The sequence below is a fragment of the Euprymna scolopes genome, chromosome 30 (assembly GCF_053919585.1).
Source record: "Euprymna scolopes isolate OS-2025 chromosome 30, ASM5391958v1, whole genome shotgun sequence".
In the NCBI taxonomy this organism is placed as follows: Eukaryota; Metazoa; Mollusca; class Cephalopoda; order Sepiida; family Sepiolidae; genus Euprymna; species Euprymna scolopes.
The window spans coordinates 24,398,074-24,404,601 of record NC_136511.1 but is presented as its reverse complement, the minus strand read 5'-3'; the positions used below and the strand labels follow the sequence as shown (position 1 = coordinate 24,404,601).

Here is a 6,528-nt window from a genome sequence, read left to right as displayed (position 1 = left end):
GCTTTGGTTTTGATACTCCCAAATTCGAGGCTATCTCTTTACAACCCTTCCTTTTCATAACCTATCATACTTTCATAAATCAGAGTCTATGCTCTGTAGGCTGTTTTTGAATCGAGTCAAAGCCGGGTACTTTTGCTAGTATATATATATGTATATATATATATATATATATATATATATATATATATACATATATATATACATATATATATTGTTTTGTTTTAGTTTTTAGCGATATGTTTTAAATGAATTCAATTATTTACGAAAGTGCATTTTTACCTAAATGCGAGTTGGGAATAATTTATCTTTTTTAACCAACCTGGTACCCCCACTAAGGGAGCGGTATATATATATATATATACATATATATATATATATATATATATATATATATATATATATATTATTTTTAAAATGTAATTATCCACTGACACGTGTTTCGTCGTCTACGACACACCAGAGTGGCTGTATCTAGCGAGATTCGAAATCGGGACCCAATGGGAATATATATATATATATATATATATATATATATATATATATATATATATATATATATATATATATATATATATATATAAATATATATATATATATATATTGTTTTAAAAATAAAATTATACACACACATATATATATATATATATATATAAAGAGATAGATAGATTGATAGATAGAGGAATATATAGATATAGAATGTGAGAGTGAGAGAAAGAGAGAGGGAGAGAGAGGGAGAGAAGTAAATGTTTGTAGGACCGTCAGAGGGAGAGAGCCTTATGCTTATAGGATAGGCAAGCAAAGAAATAAAGTGAGACTGAGAAAGAGACAGGGGGATTGTAGGACGGTCTGTCAAAGGAAATGGAGGAGGAATTAGAAAATGAGACAGTGAGAGAGGCACATGTAAAACTAGCAACGGAATAAAGCAAATAAAAAAGAGTAGGGTGGAGGGGATAGCCTACGAAAGGGTGGAGTTTGGCTTTTGGGGTAGACGTCTATGTATATAAATAAATCCAGCGTAAAAAAAAAAGAAAGCAGTGGCAAGCACTCCCTTGTTTCTCTCATTTAATCGTTTGCTAGTTACAGCGTCGGAGAAATTTCGAAAGAAATCTTATGCATTCAAACTTATATGCGTGTACAACAAATAGATTTAATAATAGAGAGATTTTGTAGACATCTACATGACTCTTTCGCAACTAAGACCTTTAGCCCATATGAAACTGTATCAATTATCAGATGTTTTCATTTAAGAACAATACAAACATGGACTAACAGTGAATTACTATTTTAAAAAAGGTAAGTTTTTTTTTATTCTTTTCTTAAAAATCTGACACAGCCCCTCCGGCTAATAGCAGAGTGATATATACTTACGTTCACTCCTATCTTCCTAGGCATTATCTCCTCTTTTTCATTATTTATATTCTAGTTAAAGACAAATCATATTGCCGCTGAAGCGTAAGAGGTTACTATGCCCTCTTCGCCCCCCCCCGCCCAACCATTCACAACAAACAACAAGCTCGACGTACCACCCCCGACAAACACGACGAGCAGCAAAATCCCACCCCTTCACAGTAGAGATACCTAGATGTCAGAAAATCTTGTACTCTAATAATTTCTCTCCCAAAACTGTTAGACTTTGGAATTCCCTCCCGGGTTCCTGTTTCCTCAACTGCAGAAGTTCAAGTGTAATGTGATCGACAAGACATCTTGCTGCTCAACTCCCTACACAGTATCCCTGCAATTTATGTCCCAGATATTAGCCATTACATCAAAGTGGCACTGGGCCATTGTTGCGGATGAAAATGCAATAAAAAAATGAACAAAAAACACTCGTCTGGCTACAACAACTGTCAACAATTTCCTTACTCTCTGTTTGTGCCAAAAACTATACGAAAATTCTACGAGTAAAGATTCTTCACTAGAACTGACCGTCTGTGGAACACAGTTCCACGGAATGCTTCCCAGCTAACTACAACATGATCGATTTAAAGTCCAATGTAACCAAGTTCTTGTTGAGCCGTCTTCTTGAATAATACATTTCTACCCAATTTCCACCGTTACCGATCACTATGATATTTTTTTACCTGATATTTATTAACCTTGAGTGGCATCCGGACCTTGATAAGGGCTGCTTGTATAGTCTAATATATAAAAGGTTATATGTCTGGATATGACCTTAAACTATATCCGATGGTGTGGCCCCAGCTTGCGGGCTTTGGAAAGTGTGGAGCTACCCTTTAATTGTCATTGCTCCCAGGTCCACTCTGACCCGGAGTGGTAGTACCTGTTAGGGTCCCAACTATGGGTTAAATAGAAACTGACTTGAAAAAACAAATATATTCTATTAATTTTTTCAAAATCTCTGGATTCGGCATTAAATAACCTGAAAAGTGTTGATACGCTGTAAAACAAATACAGCCACCCAACCAACCAACCAACCAACTGTCTCCATATTTTCAAAGTCTATCTCCCGCAAAACTACATGTCGCTGAACGTCGCTAGGAACCTCAAATGATTGGATTTTTTACTGATCGTTGATTTCTTAAGCCAGTTAAATAGTTTTTAATGGGTCAAAAATGGGTCAAATTGGAAAAAAATCTTTAGACATTTTGCACGTTCATCTCATTCTTAATTTTTAATTAATTTATATGCGTGTCACGTTTCTATAGTGGTAACGTCGCCAGCTCTGATGGCACGCAAATACTTATATTTTTACTTTTGAAACCATGACTTTTTAATAATATATACGAAATCTTGATGAATTAAAACATTATATTTAAGCGTATTTCACGATGAGGCAAAGTCCCCCACTCCCTGTCCGTTAGTGATTTAAAATGCATGTTTTGTTCTTGTGCATCTATGTTACCGCGCTAAAATAATAACATCGTTATTTAGAAACCTATTCTTAACCTGGGAAAGGGAGGGTGTTTGTAACTATTTTTTACTTTCACTGAAATTTACTTAACAAAAAAATCGTAAAAATTGAATTTAACTTAAAATAATATTTTAAAAAATAGCATCGTAACATAAATATACAAGCATTCATTATTTTTTTAAAAATTCCATTTTCAACCCAAACAAGGCACAGTGCCTCTTTGATATGGGGGTTATAATCAGGGACATGTATAGGGAGTTGAGCAACAAGATGTCTGTTCACATTACACTTGAACTTCTGCATGTCAGTACAGTTAGAGAAGCAGGAATTCTGAAGGAAATTCCAAAGTCTAGCAGTCCCGGGGAAAAAAAACTATTAGAGTAGATGGCTTTCTTACATCTAAGGATCTCTACTGTGTAGGGGTGGACTTTGCTGCTTTTCGGGTTTGTCTGGGGTATTAGCAACTTGTAAAACAGGCAGATGAATGCAACATTTCGTCGATGAGACAGAGGTTGAAGCTTAGATCACAGTTCGGGACCTATCAGGTTGTCGAGTCTCTTTTGAGCTCTGTCTAAGAGGGAAAGACTAGTAGCAGAAGCACCGCCCCAAAATGTGACAACAAATCTCCGTATATGGGCAAGTTGTAACCTTGTAAAGTTAAAGGATACTTTAAGGTGCAAGTAACGTTCTATTAATATCTAAGTATAATGAACACTCACCCTTTTTTATCTCTATGTAACACGTCTTATACTCGAATGTCTTTTTACTTTCATTTTTATTTCATACTAGCAGATTTACCCAGCGTTTTGCCGGTATTTCAGGTTACGTTCCACGGAATGCTTCCCAGCTAACTACAACATGATCGATTTAAAGTCCAATGTAACCAAGTTCTTGTTGAGCCGTCTTCTTGAATAATACATTTCTACCCAATTTCCACCGTTACCGATCACTATGATATTTTTTTACCTGATATTTATTAACCTTGAGTGGCATCCGGACCTTGATAAGGGCTGCTTGTATAGTCTAATATATAAAAGGTTATATGTCTGGATATGACCTTAAACTATATCCGATGGTGTGGCCCCAGCTTGCGGGCTTTGGAAAGTGTGGAGCTACCCTTTAATTGTCATTGCTCCCAGGTCCACTCTGACCCGGAGTGGTAGTACCTGTTAGGGTCCCAACTATGGGTTAAATAGAAACTGACTTGAAAAAACAAATATATTCTCTTAATTTTTTCAAAATCTCTGGATTCGGCATTAAATAACCTGAAAAGGGTTGATATGCTGTAAAACAAATACAGCCACCCACCCAACAAACCAACCAACTGTCTCCATATTTTCAAAGTCTATCTCCCGCAAAACTATAAGTCGCTGAGCGTCGCTAGGAACCTCAAATGATTGGATTTTTTACTGATCGTTTATTTCTTAAGCCAGTTAAAATACATTTTAATGGGTCAAAAATGGGTCAAATTGGAAAAAAATCTTTAGACATTTTGCACGTTCATCTTATTCTTAATTTTTAATTAATTTATATGCGTGTCACGTTTCTATAGTGGTAACGTCGCCAGCTCTGATGGCACGCAAATACTTATTTTTTTTACTTTTGAAACCATGACTTTTTAATAATATATACGAAATCTTGATGAATTAAAACATTATATTTAAGCGTATTTCACGATGAGGCAGAGTCCCCCCACCCCCTGTCCGTTAGTGATTTAAAATGCATGTTTTGTTCTTCTGCATCTATGTTACCGCGCTGAAATAATAACATCCTTATTTAGAAACCTATTCTTAACCCGGGAAAGGGAGGGTGTTTGTAACTATTTTTTACTTTCACTGAAATTTACTTAACAAAAAAATCGTAAAAATTGAATTTAACTTAAAATAATATTTAAAAAAAATAGCATCGTAACATAAATATACAAGCATTCATTATTTTTTTAAAAATTCCATTTTCAACCCAAACAAGGCACAGTGCCTCTTTGATATGGGGGTTATAATCAGGGACATGTATAGGGAGTTGAGCAACAAGATGTCTGTTCACATTACACTTGAACTTCTGCATGTCAGTACAGTTAGAGAAGCAGGAATTCTGAAGGAAATTCCAAAGTCTAGCAGTCCCGGGGAAAAAAAAACTATTAGAGTAGATGGCTTTCTTGCATCTAGGGATCTCTACTGTGTAGGGGTGGACTTTGCTGCTTTTCGGGTTTGTCTGGGGTATTAGCAACTTGTAAAACAGGCAGATGAATGCAACATTTCGTCGATGAGACAGAGGTTGAAGCTTAGATCACAGTTCGGGACCTATCAGGTTGGCGAGTCTCTTTTGAGCTCTGTCTAAGAGGGAAAGACTAGTAGCAGAAGCACCGGCCCAAAATGTGACAACAAAACTCCATATATGGGCAAGTTGTAACCTTGTAAAGTTAAAGGATACTTTAAGGTGCAAGTAACGTTCTATTAATATCTAAGTATAATGAACACTCACCCTTTTTTATCGCTATGTAACACGTCTTATACTCGAATGTCTTTTTACTTTCATTTTTATTTCATACTAGCAGATTTACCCAGCGTTTTGCCGGTATTTCAGGTTACGTTAAATTCCTTAAAAATATTTTGAAGTTAAAAACTCAGATACGTGGATGCGAGTATTGTTTTTTTTTTAACAGTTCACTTCTTGTAAGAAAAAAATATATACTCAAGCTGAAATCGAAACCAGAACCTTAAGACAGTGAATCAACTACCATAACCATTATGCCAAACTCTTAACATGAGGAAGCTGTCATGTAAACGATTCGCGCATGCGCAGTTGGGAAACAGTTGACAAACATAAAACATCGATGACTTCCCCCTCCATTTTAACCGCCTAGCATCACTTTTTTCCGGGTAAAAACCGATTAAATTTTGTCAGATGTCTGAATATCCTATATACCAAACTTCAATTCTGTAGATCAAAGAAATTTGTATATATAAGTTGACAGTTGTCCTAACACATGCATACATACACATTCTCACTTTTATAGATATATATATATATATATATATATACAAGCAGAAAATACTCGACGTTGTCCGGAATTCAGTGCGGATAAATAAATTTTCCAACTTCCGTTCGTTAATTTTCTTGAAATCTATTTTTAAAGAAAACCTATTTGAAAACAAATATTGCATATTTTGAAATTAAACCTTTCATTATTTCAAAATTGTGTCTTTGCTAATTTTATTGAAAAAATATAGGGTTTAAATGACATTTTTCAAGTAGTTATAAGCTTCGAAAGATAGAAAGTCTAATTATTCAAGTTTTTATCACGCATTTTTTATGGAAATTTCTGACACTACTAGTGCTGCGCTGATATTCCATGCATTCCTTTCAGCGATATGCAGTACAGATAAACCATATTGATAAGTGCTATAGCAGAGGGCACGTCATTCCTTAAAGTAAGATTGTACCAGTATACTGCTTCCGGTAGATTAAATCCTTTTCTGGCGGCCACATGTGTTAGAGTTATGTGACTTTTCTTGATGATACTGTTACAAGAGGGGATCTATGCACGAAAGAATCAAAACCGGATTCTACATTCATTTAGAATGTTTTAAAGAAGCTACTCTGACAGGCAATGCTATTATCCGTCAGAATCTCTGTCGGCGGGCCCAGCTCATGAA

The 6,528-nt window shown here is 35.3% G+C and overlaps 1 protein-coding gene across 1 annotated transcript in view; it reads left to right on the top strand.

Moving 5' to 3' along the window:
* The first annotated feature begins 1,024 nt into the window (after window positions 1-1,024).
* LOC145254717 (uncharacterized) overlaps window positions 1,025-6,528 on the top strand; it is a 281,182-nt gene continuing 275,678 nt past the window's right edge. Inside the window, exon 1 of the mRNA XM_080113438.1 lies at window positions 1,025-1,293. The gene's annotated coding sequence lies outside the window, so the exon portion shown is untranslated. The remainder of the gene's footprint in view (window positions 1,294-6,528) is intronic.